The 16,332-nt window shown below is 49.4% G+C and overlaps 1 pseudogene; it reads right to left on the minus strand.

The window, feature by feature from the left end:
* LOC107123815 overlaps window positions 1-12,036 on the minus strand; it is a 135,287-nt pseudogene extending 123,251 nt beyond the window's left edge.
* Window positions 12,037-16,332: the final 4,296 nt, after the last annotated feature.

The raw sequence follows: 16,332 nt of genomic DNA on the forward strand, positions 1-16,332 counted from the left end.
CCAGCAGGAACTCATTAGCATAATAGGCCACACCCAACAGCTGGAACTCATTAGCATATTAGGCCACACCCCTGATGACATAGCTCATTAGCATATTAGGCCACACCCCCATGTTACCAGAAGTGTAGTCATCCAGCCACACCCACCTTTTGCTTCTTATTCTGTTTACCCTGTTTGTTGTCAAAACCCAGGGCCTTTTTTTGTAGCAGGAACTCCTTTGCATGTCAGGCCACACACCCCTAACGTAGCCAATCCTAATGAGTTTCTGATGTTGGGTGTGGCCTACTATGCTAATGAGTTCCTGCTGGGCGTGACCAACTCGGGAGCCAGCTGGAACTCCGTTCCTGTGCGTTCCTGCCCAAAAATAGCCCTGCCCTGGGCTAACGTATGTGTGTGAAGGGGGATGTTAGAAACTAGGGGCACATAATTCCGGAGACTTAAATCATTCTCAGTGTCTGAGAAGCATGCTAAAAATTACAATCTAAGCAGGGTTTTTTTGTATTTTTAAAATGTGTGTGTGTGTTTGTGCACGCGCATGCACGCACCTGGAAGTCATTGACCCCTAGGGGCCTGGAGGGCATTCAGAGAGGTAGCTGAATAAAGCCTGCCCCTGCCTCTTGCATTTCAAGGAGTGTCCCAAATACTTCCCAGAGTCAACCCTGCTTGGTTTACAATCTAGAAGAAGAGGAAGAGGAAGAAGAGGAAGAAGAGGAGGAAGAAGAAGAAGAAGAAGAAGAAGAAGAAGAAGAAGAAGAAGAAGAAGAAGATAGACACCCTTCACTCGGAGTCTCAGAGTGACTTACAAACTTTCCCTCCTCCTCCCCACAACAGACACCCTGTGAGATAGGGGGGGCTGAGAGAGCTCTGACAGAAACTGCTTGTCATAATCTGGGCTGTGCCACCAGAGGCCTACTAGCCCCAGGGAGCCTGGCTAGCAGTAGGTGAGGCTGGGCCTACAACTCCCAGAAGCCCCTGAGAGGTTTTGGAGCCAAAATCGACCAATAGGGAAGAAGAGTGCTGGGGAACAAAAGGGCTGGTGCCAGAGCAGAAGCTGTTCTTTCTTTCAGAGGGCAGAGCCAGAAGGAAGGCTGCTGCAGGAAGAAACCCTCATCGTGAGGGAAGGGTGAGTAGTCTAGCGCCACTTGGAATAGTGAGCTAGGGACAGTATATATTTAGACGTGTTAGGGCATTCGATTTCTTTTCACCCACTTACTGTTAATATTCTGCACCTTGTTGTTTGACCACCCACCCTACTTGCAATTTCTTGCTTTCGAACTGCTAGGTTGGCAGGAGCTGGAACTAGAGACGGGAGCTCACTCCGTCATGCGGCACACTCGGGTCTCGAACTGCTGAACTACCGACCTTCCACAGCCTGCAGTTCAGCGTCTTAACCACTTGAGCCACCGCAGCTCCTTTAGCACTTTAGGCACTAACAAAACGGGGGGGGGGGGAGCTTTCAAGAGTAAAAGCTCTCTTCAGTTCAGCTGTTCTACGGCAGACCAACACGTCAGCGACTCTCTGACAGACACTCAGACGTAATCCTCCCCAAAGCTGCCTCGCTCCCATTTGAGGCTTCTGTGACGCAAGAACGTCCCAGCGTCTAATAAAATTATTGTTGCTCAGTCCATGAGAAGAACCTTTGTCGCCTTCGTCTCCCCCCACCCCAAAACAAGAGCCCTGTATCAAGCTGCAGTGAACACCTATACCTATACAATCCATGTACAGTGTCCATTTGAGAGTGCTTTATGCGTGCACGGAGTCATTCTCACATTACCTTCAACACACGTACACTTGGAAGTGTGGTTGAAACCCCCCATATATATACGGGTACTGGTCTTGATCGTATCGTATTTTATTTTTCATTTTATTTATGTTACTGATGGTCCGCCTTGCTCACAGGGACTCATGGCGGATGACACAGAGCAAGTCAATACAGTCGACAGGACATCCAATGAGCAATGCAACGGGATCTGGAAGGGCAGAAATCTGGGACAAAGCTGGAAAAACCCATACGTATGAACACGACATGTTAAACGATGTTAAAAAAAATTACATAGTAGGATCTCACAGCAACAGACAGTGTGAACCAGTGTTTCCTCTAAGCTGAGTTGGTGTGAGCTAGCTCAGTTTTTTAGCCTCCAGCTCACAGATTTTTGCCTTAGCTCAGGAAGGATGGCCTCAAAGCAAACTAATTTATGCAGCAACCTAATGGCTCGCTCACAACTTTAATGCCAGTAGCTCACAAAGTAGGATTTTTGCTCACAAGACTCCACAGCTTAGAGGGAACATTGGTGTGAACTGTATACAGGAGCACAGTCCATAGTCCTTGACTCTTTACCCAAGCATTTCAGAACCATTTTGTTACAATAAAGCCCTATGTAAAAAACAAAAAAACGCTCTTGAAAAATTCAGTTTTGCATAGTTTGCGGCAGGGCTTTTTGTAGAAAAAGCCCAGCAGGAACTCATTAGCATAATAAGCCACACCCAACAGCAGGAACGCATTAGCATATTGGGCTACACCCCTAACAGCACAGCTCATTGGCATATTAGGCCACACCCCCATGTTACCAGAAGTGTGGTCATCCAGCCACACCCACCTTTTGCTTCTTATTCTGTTTACCTTGTTTGTTGTCAAAACCCAGGGCTTTTTTTGTAGCAGGGACTCCTTTGCATGTCAGGCCACACACCCCTAATGTAGCCAATCCTAATGAGTTCCTGCTGTTGGGTGTGGCCTATTATGCTAATGAATTCCTGCTTGGCGTGGCCAACTTGGGAGCCAGCCGGAACTCCGTTCCTGTGCGTTCCTGCCCAAAAATAGCCCTGGTTTGCGGGAAGTAGAAGACCAGGAGGGTTGGAAGCTCATCCTGACCTCGTTGGGCAGGGGGCCACGACAGAGAGTGCACATGTACGGGGCAGGTTCTGATCTCTGGCTTTATTTGCGACCTGAACGTGCGTTGGCTCTCGCAAACAGGTGTATGCGTGTACATTCCAGTTGTACATGTGCTCACTGTAACGTGAGTAGAGGATTCCTTCATGTGAATTTAGATGCAAATTTAGACACGCGCTCCTGACACGTCCAGTTTTTATACTCCCAAGTATTTATACAATTATAGGGCTCTTTTTGTAGCAGGAGCTCCTTTGCATATTAGGCGACACACCCCTAATGTAGCCAATCCTGCAAGAGCTTACAGTAGCCCCTGTAAGAAGAGCTCTGTAAGCTCTTGGAGGATTGGCTACATTAGGGGGTGTGTCGCCTAATATGCAAAGGAGCCCACACCCTCGGGGGCGGAAGGAACGGACCCCACACACAACTTAAGGTAAAAACAAACCTACTGAAACTATTCTATTAAAACAGGGGTGGGGGACCTTTTTGAGCCTGCAGGCCCCTTTGGAATTCTGATATGGTGTGGTGGGTGCAACCACAAAATGGCCACCTCAAGAGGCTGAGATGGCTAGAAAATGGCTGCCACAGGCTTACCTTCACTCACACAGTGAAGAATCTTGTGTTGTGGTGACAGCCAAGCAACACCTTTACAAATCTGCAGGACCTCGTCATGCCCCCCCTGGGTTTTGGCCACTCTGTGACACAGAGTGTTGGCCTGGATGGGTCATTGGCCTGATCCAAGATGGCTTCTCCTATGTTCTTAACCAACCAAACCTCCAGTGGTCAATCAGAAGCCTTACTGGGTCATAACCCCACCTGGCCCCACCCACTTTCTAAAAGCACTTGGTGGGTGCTGGGAAAGGCGCCCTCAAGTTCTGTTGTGCCCACGGGCACCACGTTGGGGATCCCTGTGTTAAAAGATGCACAAAAGTCACGGACGCACCATAATCCTTTGGGCGAGGAAATGGCACCCAAGGCTCTGTCTGCTGACCTAAGTGCAGGGGGAGGCCAATACGGGCACTCCTCCCCCCGTGTGAATCCTCTGATGTCGGATAAGGTTTGTGCTCTGACTGAAGCTCTTCCCGCAGGCCAAGCATTTGTACGGCTTCTGGCCGGTGTGAATCCTCTGATGCTTCACCAGCCCCGACTGATCGCAAAAGGTCTTGCTGCAGTCCGAGCATCTGTACGGCTTCTCCCCCGTGTGGATTCGCTGGTGGGACGTCAGGTGCGTGCTCTGGCTGAAGCTCTTCCCGCACTCCAGGCATTTGTACGGGCGCTCCCCCGTGTGGATCGTCTTGTGGTTGATCAGCCCCGACTGGTTACAGAAGCCTTTGCCGCATTCAGAGCACTTGTACGGCTTCTCCCCCGTGTGGATGCGCTGGTGTGAGGTCAGGCTGGTGCTGTGGCGGAAGCTCTTCCCACACTCGGAGCACTGGTACGGTTTCTCCCCCGTGTGGATCCTCTGGTGCTGGATCAGACTCGTGCTCTGGTTGAAGCTCTTGCTGCATTCCGAGCAACTGTACGGCCTCTCCCCGGTGTGGATTCTTTGGTGTGAAGTCAAGTGCGTGCTCTGGCTGAAACCCTTTCCACACACGGAGCATTTGTAAGGTTTCGGCCCAGAGTGGAGCAACTGACACTCGGGGAGGTTTCTGTCCCAGCCAAAACTCTTGCTGAATTTTAAGCTTTTGTTTGGTTTTTCTCCCGTGTGGATCCTCCAATCAGCACCAAGATGCTTGCGCCTTCTCTTTTCGGTTTGCATACGTTCGGCCGGGTCTCCCTGGAAGTCTGCGTCCCGAGAAAGGACAGATTTCTCCTTCCTCTTCTCTGCGTGGTTCCCCTCTTGCTGTTCTAGTCCATCTCGGCCCCAAAAGTTCTCCTTTAGCATCTCGTCCCTCGTTCTCACCGGGGACATGCTGGGTGATACCCCTTCCTCCATCTCACTCTCCCAGTCATCACCTGCTGAAATAAAGAAAAGAGGAGTAAGCTACGATGTTGGGTAGTGGTCAAATTAATTAGTTATCACATGGCATTATTGAGCAAACTTCAGAGGACGGGGGAAGACAGGAGGGCCTGGCGTGATCTTGTCCATGGGGTCGCGAAGAGTCAGACTCGACTGTGCGACTGAACAACAACAATTATGTTTGCAATAGCCAGGGGGACCCAGAGGGACTGTTTGGCTGCCGAAGCTATAGTTCTTTTTTGGTACCATTAGGTGGCGAGCTATGCTTATTTCTAGGCTGAGAGTGCTGTGACTGGCCTAAGGTCACCCAGCTAGCTTCAAGTGGGGAAGTGAGGAATCAGACCTGGCTGTCCAGATTAGAGTCCACCAGTCTTAACCACTACACCAAACTGGCTCCCGGGTAGGTCACCTTGTGCCAATCACTTTGTCAGCTGGAACTATCTTTTTGGGTTGTTGTGAGTGGGGGGAATGGAAGATTATTCCAACCATGGAGGAAGGGTGGGATAAAAAGCTGAGAGACAGAGTCCCAGTTGGGAGAGAGAGAGACACAAAATGTTAATCGTTTTAGTTTGTCAGAAGAAGAAATGTGCCAGATCACACCTGTCCTAAAGAATTAATGGCACAGAGGTCTGATTGTTTTACGTTGCATAGATTTCTTTTGTGGTGTCTTTGACCAGACACCAGACTAAGAAACAGACAGAATTACAGAGTCATACAATCAGAGAGTTGGAAGGGGCCATAGAGGCCATCTAGTCCAACCCCCTGCTCAATGCAGGACCAGCCTAGAGCATCCCTGACAAGTGTTTGTCCAGCTGCTGCTGAAATACTGCTAGTGAGGGGGAGCTCACCACCTCCCTAGGCAGCTGATTCCACTGTGGCACAACTCGCAGTGTAAAGAAGTTTTTCCTAATATCCAGCCGGTACCTGCCCACCCTTAATTTTTATTTAGTTATTTATTTATTTATTTTATTCAGTTTGTATCCCACCTTACCCCACAAGCAGGCTCAAGCTGGCTCACAACATATAGTGAAACAATAAATAATAATTCATAAAAACAACAACTAATTCATCTAAAATAGATAATCTAAAATATCTGACGGCAGCTTAACAATTCTAACTACAGTGTCTGCTGTGACAATGTCAGGGAGTGCACATTTCTGTCAGAGAAAACAGAATTAGCTGGTTCCAGTGCCAGGTTGGTATGGGCAGTGCCCTGAGGCAGATGAGGCATGGTTAGTATTCAACATGGTTTGCAGAAATAACCGTAGGGTAATATCTCAAATTTACAGTGACAGCACAATTTAGGTGGCATGAGTTTAATGCTACCCCTGGAGGTAATTAAAACCCATTCTTGCGAGTCCTCTCCTCTGCTGCCAACAGGAACAGCTCCCTGCCCTCCTCTAACGGACACAGCCCTTCAAATGCTTCAAGAGAGCCATCATGTCCCCCCTCAGCCTCCTCTTCTCCAGACTGAACATTCCCAAGTCCCTCAGCCTTTCCTCACATGGTTTGGTCTCCAGATGGGGCTACTGAAACCACCCCAGGATCCGGTAAACCTGTGGCCCCTCCATCGCAGACTCCCAGATGTTTCAACCAAAGGACTTCCTAGAAACTGGAACACATCAAGCTGCCTTGTACTGAATCACACCCGTTGATCCATCAGAGATAGTATTGTGTTCCCAGACTGACAGCGGCTCTCCAGGGTCTCAGGTGAAGAAAGGTCTTTCACATCACCTGTTCTACCGCTAAGCCATGTCCCCCTCTCTAAATAAACCTGCCGTTACCTGAGTTAGACCCTCGGTCTACCTCATCCTTCCAACAGACGCCGAGGAGTGCCCCCCGCCTGAGGAACCGCCGGAACCAACAGGACCAACTACCAACCACCACCATAGGGGTGCCGGTAGGTTTCCCTGCCCCTTACAAATATATGTGGCCATAGTTAGGGTAGTACAATGGTGACTAGCACCGAATTGTAAGCCGCTCAGAGACCCCCTGACAGGGGGTTCGAGCGGGATATAAAGTTGAATGTATAAATAAATGAATAAATAAACTGGAGATGAACCTGGGACCTCCTGCATACCAAGCATTCCACAGCCACAGCTCCCTCCCTAGATGAACTTGCTGTTTCCTGAGTTAGACAATTGGTCTACCACTCCCTTTCCACTGGAGACACTGGGGATCAAACCTGGAACCTGCCTGCCAAGACAGTGCTCTACTACTCAGTCTCTCCCTAACTTGCCCATTTTCTACCTCTGGTTGGCAATCCCATCTCAGCCAAGAAGAGAAGAACAATCCCTCCTCTTGTGTCTAAGCTTTCGGTTGTCCAGACATCGGCAGTTTTAAGCCCCTTTCTGAACCAACGCTTTGTGACAGAGACTGCCTAGTTAATTCTCTTGGCTTGCCGCCATCTTGGAATGGGGCTTCTGCCCAGATCTGCACAGGGAAGTGCCAGAAAGTGAAACAAAACCCATAGGTCCCCCTTCCTCACGCAGACGGTAGTGACAGACAGCAGTTATTCAAACTACAGCGGGTAGAGGAGAAACGTCTGCAGGAAAGAGCAGCCCCTGAGCTCCCTGAGGGGGGAGGAGCCACGGCGGAGGCTGCCTCAGGGGGAAAAAACTGGCACACAAAATGGTTTCCCTTCTTACCCAGCAGGCTGGAGCCCCCCGTATCTTCCTGCTTGGTTTCCAAGCAGAGCTGCTTCTCTTCCACCTCTGTCGGGGCCTGGCTTGCCCTGGAGAAACACACCGCCCCTTCCTCAAATGCCACCTGCAACAGCAGAGAGGGACCATTTCAGGACAAAACGTCAGGGCTGGGGGGAGGTGAGGGGGAGAAACAAGGGATTGATTCCTGCCCTTTGCCCTTAAGCAACACTGTCCCTATTGTCAGAGGGTCAGACTAGGACCTGGGTTCAAATCCCCACTTGCTTCTGAAAGGCCCTGAGGAAGAACTTGGGAATGGTCAGAAGATTCTGGAGAAGAACTGAGCTGAGCCATCTTGGACCGATGTTCAATAATTGATTGAGCACCACTGTTTTAATGTTGGATGTTTTTACTATGTATCATATGTTTTAATTATGGCTCGGTTTTTTTCCTTGCCTCTGTGAGCCGCCCTGAGCCCATCGGGGAGGGCGGGGTATACATGCGAAAAATAAATAAATAAATAAAATAAAATAAACACTCTGGGCATGATCCTTGGGCCAGAAACTCACTCAGCTTAACTTACTTCACAGGGTTGTTAGTCTAAAACGTGGAGAGGAAGAGAACATAAGAAGAGCCCTGCTGGATCAGACCAGTGGTCCATCTAGTCCAGTATCCCATCTCGCACAGTGGCCAACCAGTTCCTCGGGAGGGCCAAGAACAGGGCACAGAGGCCAAGGCCTTCATAAGAACATAAGAAGGACCCTGCTGGATGAGTCTTTCACATCACTGACTGCCTGGTCCCTTTAACTGGAGGTGACAGGGACTGAACCTGGGACCTGTTGCAGGCTGAGTAGAAGCTACCACTGAACAACGGTAAAGGTAAAGGTAAAGGTTCCCTTGCTCAAAAGCCAGTCGAGTCCGACTCTAGGGTTGCGGTGCTCATCTCCATTCCGAAGCCGAAGAGCCAGCGCTGTCTGAAGACGTTTCCGTGGTCATGAGGCCGGCATGACTAAACACCACGGCGCACGGAATGCTATTACCTTCCCACCGAGGTGGTACCTATTTACCTACTTGCAATTTCTTGCTTTCGAACCGCTAGGTTGGCAGGAGCTGGAACTAGAGATGGGAGCTCACTCCGTCATGCGGCAGACCCGGGTCTCGAACTGCTGAACTACAGACCTTCCACAGCCTGCAGTTCAGCGTCTTAACCACTTGAGCCACTGCAGCTTCATCCTGAGCAATGGACCCCTCCCTAAATGAACCTGCTTTTTACTGAGTTAACCCTGGGTCTATCTCATCCTTTAAACTGGAGATTTATTTATTTATTTATTTATTTATTTATTTATTGCACTTCTACCCTGCCCCCCCCCCGCAAGCGGGCTCAGGGTGGCTCACAACAGGGCACCATGTCCCAACACATAAAACCAGGATAAAACAATCACATATCAGCCAATAAAGTGCTCAGTAATGCCGGGGATTGAACCTGGGAACTTTTGCATGCCAAGCAGAAGCTCTGCCACTGAGCCACAGCCTCATGGGACAGCTGGCAAGATCAAATCTAGAAAGTGAACTGTTCTTTAAGGAATAGGCCAAAGCACAAGGCTCCCTTTACAGGGAGTCTCACCGTCCTACACAAGGACGGGGAACCTTGTGGTGGTGTAGTGGTTAAGAATGGCAGTGTAGTGGTTAAGCACAGCGGACTGTAATCTGGAGAACCAGGTTTGATTCCCCACTCCTCCCCATGCAGCCAGCTGGGTGACCTTGGGTCAGTCACAGCTCTCTCAGAGCTCTCTCTCTGCCCACTTACCACAGGGTGTCTGTTGTGGGGAGAGGAAAGGAAAGGTGATTGTAAGCTGCTCAAAGACTCCTTCGAGTAACGAAGGGCAGGGTGTAAAACCAACTCTTCTTCTTCATCTTCTTCATCCTCTTATACGTATTAAGGTTTAGGTGAGAATAAACAGGGAGGTAACAAGAACAGTAGACAGTAGAAGTGAAAATCCAGCCAGGGAGGCAGTGGGGCCCTTGGATCACCAAGGGGTGAAAGGATTACTCAAGGAGGATAGGGAAATGGCAGAGAGGCTGAGTGCAATTCCCCCCCCCCCCCCGTCTTCACTGTGGAAGGTGGGAGGTGCTTGCCTACTCCAGAACCGCCAATTTCAGGAGGGCTGTCAAAAGACCTGAGTCGAATTGAGGTGATGAGAGAGGAGGTCCTACAACTGATGGGCAAATTAAGAACTGACAGACCACCAGAAGAAGAAGAAGGAGGAGGAGGACATTGGATTTATACCTCGCCCTTCACTACCCAAAGGAGTCTCAGAGCAGTTTACAATCTCCTTTCCCTTCTCCTCCCCACAACAGACACCCTGTGAGGTTGGTGGGGCTGAGAGAGCTCTTTCGAGATATGCTCATGAGAGAACAGCTCTGAGAGAACTTGTGACTGACCCAAGGTCACACCAGCAGCTGCAAGTTGAGGAGTGGGGAAATCAAACCCGGTTCTCCCAGATTAGTCTGCGTTCCTAACCACTACACCAAACTGGCTCTCCAGATGGCAAACATCCAAGAGTACTGAAAGATGCCTTCTCTTAGGTTCTTACAACAACCCTTCCACTTCCCCAGTCTTGAATAGCCCGGCCCCCTATTCTATTTTGAAGCTGGAACACAAAGAAGGCCATGAAGCTTCATAGTCTACACTATACGAACATCTGGAGAAGCTTCAGACAGTGTCAGATCCAGCGTGCACCCCAGCACAGTGATTTTAAAATGCTGCGAGGGCTGGACCCTAATTGGTGCCACAGTGGGGAGCTCTTGTCCCTGTCCCCATGCCTCATCAAATGCCACAACTGCAACCCCTACCCCTCCCCACTCGCTTTCGGCACTTGAAAAGGTATATGTAGAGGAACGAGAGTGCTGCACTGTGGACCCGATCAGAATCCAGGTCTTGCAGCATTTTAAAATCCGCTTTAAATAGTGACCGTGTCCTTCCGGCAATCATGAGGATGCCATCAGGTCTAGTTTGGCCCCGAGGGTGGGTCATCAGCAGAGTCAAGGTCTTCTCTGTGGTGGCACCTCAGTTCTGGGGCTGCTTTGTTTGGTGTGGATATGGTCTGGTGGGCACATGAGAGATGGCCTCTTTAGTGGCAGCCCCACAATTATGGAACAACCTTCCCCGGGAGGGGCGCCTGGACCTCTCAACCTTCAGGAGGCAGGTTTTAATTTAGGGCTGCATTTTGATTAAACCAAGTCCTAAACTATGAATTCAAAAATTTCAGTTTTATGACTTTAAGGAGTATTTAGAAAAATATTGGGATGTAAAGAACATTTCAATTTGCTTTGACAATTATTGAAAAGTTAATGTTACTAGATGGAAAATTAACTAAGAGAAAATAATAGTAGAAAGAAGTGTTACCGGTAGACTATGATTAAAAGATAAGTGAACATAAATAAGAACTAAGAAATGGGCTGGAGGTTGGAACACTGTGGGAAGCCGGGGGGGGGGGGAGAGAAAAAGCGATGTATAATAAAAAAATAATATGCTGTGTATTTGAACTAATAATATATCCTAATAAATTGTTTTTGGGGAAAAAATAAAAATTTCAGTTTTATGTATTTTTATTATATACTCTATGTATTTGAGTTATATTGTAAGCCGCCTGGAGCGCCACTGGTTTTGCTGCCATCTGTGATTGTAAGGTTATTATTATTTCCTTTGGTGTTAATGGCTGTTTTTAGACTTACAGGAGATCCCTCCTGGGAAGCGTCAGCTAAGAGCGTTTCAGGGTTAAAAAAAAAATCATTCAAAAATTGACAGTTTTGTCACCCGAACCAGTTTGAGTACTTTAGGCCTGGAACACACCTTTTCTATCCTAGGTGGTCTTAAGCAACATGCCCCAAAGGACTAGCGGATCCGGGGGAACTGATCTCACCTGGTTTTCCTGCCTCCGGGCCTCTCGCTGCCTCTGGAGGAAATCCTCTGCCAGGGCCACTGCCTGAGAGCAGGTCTCTGGGCCACAGTCCCTCACCCATGTCTGGATTTCCGGAGGCAAGACAGTCAGGAACTGCTCCAGGATCAACAGCTCCAGGATCTGCTCCTTGGTGTGTCTCTCGACCTTCAGCCACTGAAAGCAAAGCTCCTGGAGCCGGCTGTGAGCCCCCCGTGGCCCCTCGGCCTCCTGGTAGCAGAACTGCCGGAAGTGCTGGCGAATCTTCTCCTGGCTCATGGCATCTCCTTGCAAGATGGCCGCCTTGACCTTCCCATAATCCTCTTTGTCTCTGGCCTCCAGCCTAAGATAGGCCTGTTTGGCTTCCCCGCTGAGGGCTGGCAGGAGACGAGCCACCCACTCATCGTTGGGCCAGTGACAGGCTTCGGCCACCTGCTCAAAGGAGGCCAAAAAGGCCTTAGTGTCATCCCAGGGTGCAGGTTCCGTCAGTAACGCTGGGATTTCCCGCCCTGACTGAGGTGACTCCACTGTCCTCAGGAATTCTTGCCACTGGTCTTCCCAGCGCAGGGCCAAACCTTCTCCAGGTTCCTCCTTCACCTGATACAGATTCATTGTAGTCAGGTACCCCTCATTATTCTCCAATGGTGTTACTTCAGGGGCATTACTTCTCCCCTTCAAGTCCATCCTAGGACTGTGACCCACACTAGTCTGGAGGACACGAGAGGTTTTACCCCCTGATGCCTCCCCTCTTGTATACCCTGTAGGGCCATGCGCCTCCATTTTCATCCTCGGATGAAATCACAACGATCACGTCACACGATGGAAAACTCTAGGACAAATTACCGTGATCCAGATGTGATCTTTTCCACCTAGAGAAAGTGAGACAGAAACTTAATCTTATTACAATCATAAGAACGTAAGAAGAGCCCTGCTGGATAAGATCAATAGTCTGTCTAGTCCGGCATCCTGTCTCACACAGTGGCCAACTAGTTCTCTGGATGGCCAACAACAGGGCACAGAGGCCCAGGCCTTCTCTTGATGTGGGCTCCTGGCTATGGGATTCAGAGGCTTAGTGCCTCTGAATGTGGAAGTTCCCCTCAGCCACCTTGCCTAGTAGCCATTGATAGGCTTATACTCCAGGAATCAATCTAATCCCCTTTTAAAGCTGTTTATTCCTGTGGCCGTCACTATACCCTCTGGCAGAGAATTCCACATTTTAATCTCTCTGTGTAAAGTAGTATTTCCTTCTGTCCATCCTGAACCTACTGCCCATCAGCTACCTTGGATGCCTCAAGTTCTAATATCTTTGGAAGATACTAGAACTCACAGATAATAGACCAGCCATCGATAACAAAATAGAAAGAGTCACCAGCACATTTGATGAAGGGAGCTTTGACTTTTGAAGAAGAAGAAGAGAAGAAGAGATTGGATTTATACCCCGCCCTTCACTTGGAGTCTCAGAGCGGCTTACAAACTCCTTTCCCTTCCCCTTCCCACAACAGACACCCTGTGAGGTGGGTGGGGCTGAGAGAACTCTGACACAAACTGCCCTTTTTCAAGGACTGCTGTGCCAGAGCTTGTGACTGACCCAAGGTCACATCAGCAGGTGCAAGTGGAGGAGTGGGGAATCAAACCCGGTTCTCCCAGATTAGAGTCCGCACACTTAACCACTACACCAAACTGGCTCTCTTAGACCCCCAAAAATATTGCTGGTCTCTAAGGTGCTGGATTCAATTTAGCAATACATAAAAGAAAATATGTATATACACTTTAAAAAAATCCATAGCCTCATTGTAAGCTACTTTCCATTATATATACATAATCAATTTTTTAAAAAAGATATAACCAAGTGCCTGCTTATTAAACAAGCTGAAGCACAGAATTTAGCCATCTTAGAGCTGGTTTCCCCTAGCCTGATCTTGCCAAAGCTTGAAAGTTAAGCAGGGTTGGCTCTGGTGAGTGTTTGAATGGGAGACCACCAAGAAAAAACAGGGTTGCTATGCAGAGCCAGGAAATGGTAAACCACCTCTGAATGTCTCTTGCTGGAAACACCCTTACAGGGTTGCCATAAACTGGCTGCAACTTGGTGGAACTTTCCACCACCAGCAGCGCTTAAAAAACGTTTCTTTTAAAATAAAGCGTCCACTTGATAATTAGGTACAACATAACAACAGAAGAAGAGCCCTGCTGGATCAGACCCATAGTCTATTTAGTCCAGCATCCTGTCTCACACAGTGACCGACCAGTTCCTCTAAAAGTCCAACAACAGGGCATAGAAGAAGAAGAAGAAGAAGAGATTGGATTTATACCCTGCCCTTCACTACCCAAGGGAGTCTCAGAGCGGCTTACAAACTCCTTCCCCTCCCCACAACAGACACCCTGTGAGGTAGGTGGGGCTGAGAGAGCTCTTGACAGAAACGGCTCTTTTTCAAGAACAGCTGTGCCAGAACTATGGCTTGCCCAAGGTCATCCAGCAGGTGCAGGCGGAGGAGTGGGGAATCAAACCCAGTTCTCCCAGATGCACTTAATGCACTTAACCCCTACACCAAACTGGCTCTCAAGGTCTTCATAAGAACAGAAGAAGAGCCCTGCTGGATCAGAGCAATAGTCCATCTAGTCCAGCCTCTTGTCTCACACAGTGGTCAATCAGCTCCTCTGAAGGTCCAACAACACGGCATAGAGGCCGAGGCCTTCCCCTGATGTTGTATTTAGAAACTCCAATCCATGGTTTCAATAACATATCCCCCTTTTGAAACACATAATTTTGCATTCTAAAATATCACATTTTGCAGGCTAAAAAGCAGCCTTTTAGGAAACCAAATCTTTATTAAGCAGAGCCCTGTCCACAGCCCCTAAATAAAGAAAAGGAGGGAAACTGTCAGAAGAGGAGGTGAGGTGGACCGGATCCTGTGCCGATAATCATTCCCCAGACCTCCCAAGATGGTCTGAGCTACATACAATGTCATAAGAACATAAGAGAAGCTGTGTTGGTTCAGGCCAATGGCCCATCCAGTCCAACACTCTGTGTCACACAGTGGCCAAACCCCAGGTGCCATCAGGAGGTCCACCAGTGGGGCCAGAACTCCAGAAGCCCTCCCACTGTTGCCCCCCCCCAAAAACACCAAGAACACAGAGCATCGGCGCTGGGGAATTCATGGGGGAGGAAGTGACTCACAAAAGCTCATACTGAAATACCTTGGGTGCAGGTATTTCCTATCACCTGTTCCCTGGCCCTCTTCACCGGCAATGCTGAAGATTGAACCTGGGACCTTCTGCGTGCCAAGCCACGGCTCTCCACGCAGCCACAGCCCCCTCCTTAAATGGACCTGCCTTTTACTAAGTTAGATGATCCTTGGTCTACCACCTCCTCCTTTCAAACCTGGAACCCCCGTCATGCCAAGCAGATGCTCCGCCACTGAGCCACACTAAATCAAACCAAGGTTTCCTCCAGAGTCCAGACATCTGGACCTCTGGCTCAAAGGGCAGAAAGCATGCCTGGAGCACCTCCAGTTTGGTGTAGTGGTTAAGTGTGCGGACTCTAATCTGGGAGAACCGCGTTTGATTCCCCACTCCTCCACTTGCACCTGGCTGGATGACCTTGGGCAAGCCGTAGTTCTGATAAGAGCTGTCCTTGGAAAAGAGCAGTTCTCGAAAGAGCTCTCTCAGCCCCACCTACCTCACAGGGTGTCTGTTGTGGGGAAGGGAAGGGAAAGGAGTTTGTAAGCCGCTCTGAGACACCTTTGGGTAGTGAAGGGCGGGGTATAAATCCAATCTCTTCTCTTCTCTCCTCTCTCCACCGCCCCCGGCGACGAAGCCTCCCCGCTCACCCCAAAGTGAACTGCACCCCAGATCTCTTTGATAAAGACAAAAAATCCTTGCAAATCGCTTTCCCCTCTTCCTTTGCTTGATCTGGAAGGAGGCGTCAAAGCCTGGGCCACATCAAAGGCTGAAGGGGCGGAGAGAGTCCCCTTTCCCCAAATTCCCTCCTGCTCCGGGCGCTGCCCCCGCCCTTCCTCCCTCCGACGCCCCACCCGGCGGGAGCTCCTCGGCTTCAAAGGCAAAAGACCCTCCCGGGATAGGCGGTTCGTGCCTCCGCAGTCCTCTCTAGCGAGCAGAGCTCTGTCGACTTAACGCTTTCAACACCGCTGCTGCAGCTTCTCGACGCTAACTCAGCTTCGCACGCCTACAACCGTGTGTTTGACATTCCTTGTTGTTTCTACGAACGAGAACAGAATTAAACAAAGAACGGGAAAAAAAATAACTTAGCTCCAGAGAGATCAATTGCCGTGGAGGAAATGGCTTCTTTGGAGGGTGGACTCGATGGCATCCAAATATCAGTGAACTCCCTCCCTCCCTTTCCCAAGTTCTGCCCTCCCTCCGCTCCACCTTTAAATCGCGAGTGATTTCCTAACCCAGAATCGGTATCCCTGCTAACTCTGTCACAGGAGCTTGCTGGGTGACCATGAGAGCCAGTCTCACTCTCTCAGCCAGGCCTACCTCACAGGGCTGTTGTGAGGATCAAACAGAGGACAGGAAAATGATGTAAGCCGCTTTGCATCCCCATTGAGGGGAAAGGAAGAAGATATTGGATTTATACCCCTCCCTTCACTCCTTGAAGGAGTCTCAGAGCAGCTTACAATCTCCTTTCCCTTCCCCTCCCCACAATAGACACCCTGTGAGGTAGGTGGGGCTTAGAGAACTCTTTTGAGGACTGCGTGTGAGAGAACTTGTGACTGACTCAAGGTCACACCAGCAGCTGCATGTGGAGGAGTGGGGAATCAAACCCAGTTCTCCCAGATTAGAGTCCGTTCTCTTAACTGCTGCACCAAATTGGCTCTGCATGGGGATGGGAAATAGGGTTGCTGAGCTTCAGATGGCACCTGGAGATTTCCTGCTGTGGTGGCTCAA

Source organism: Gekko japonicus, unplaced genomic scaffold, assembly GCF_001447785.1.
Source record: "Gekko japonicus isolate JY-2015 unplaced genomic scaffold, Gekko_japonicus_V1.1 scaffold712, whole genome shotgun sequence".
In the NCBI taxonomy this organism is placed as follows: Eukaryota; Metazoa; Chordata; class Lepidosauria; order Squamata; family Gekkonidae; genus Gekko; species Gekko japonicus.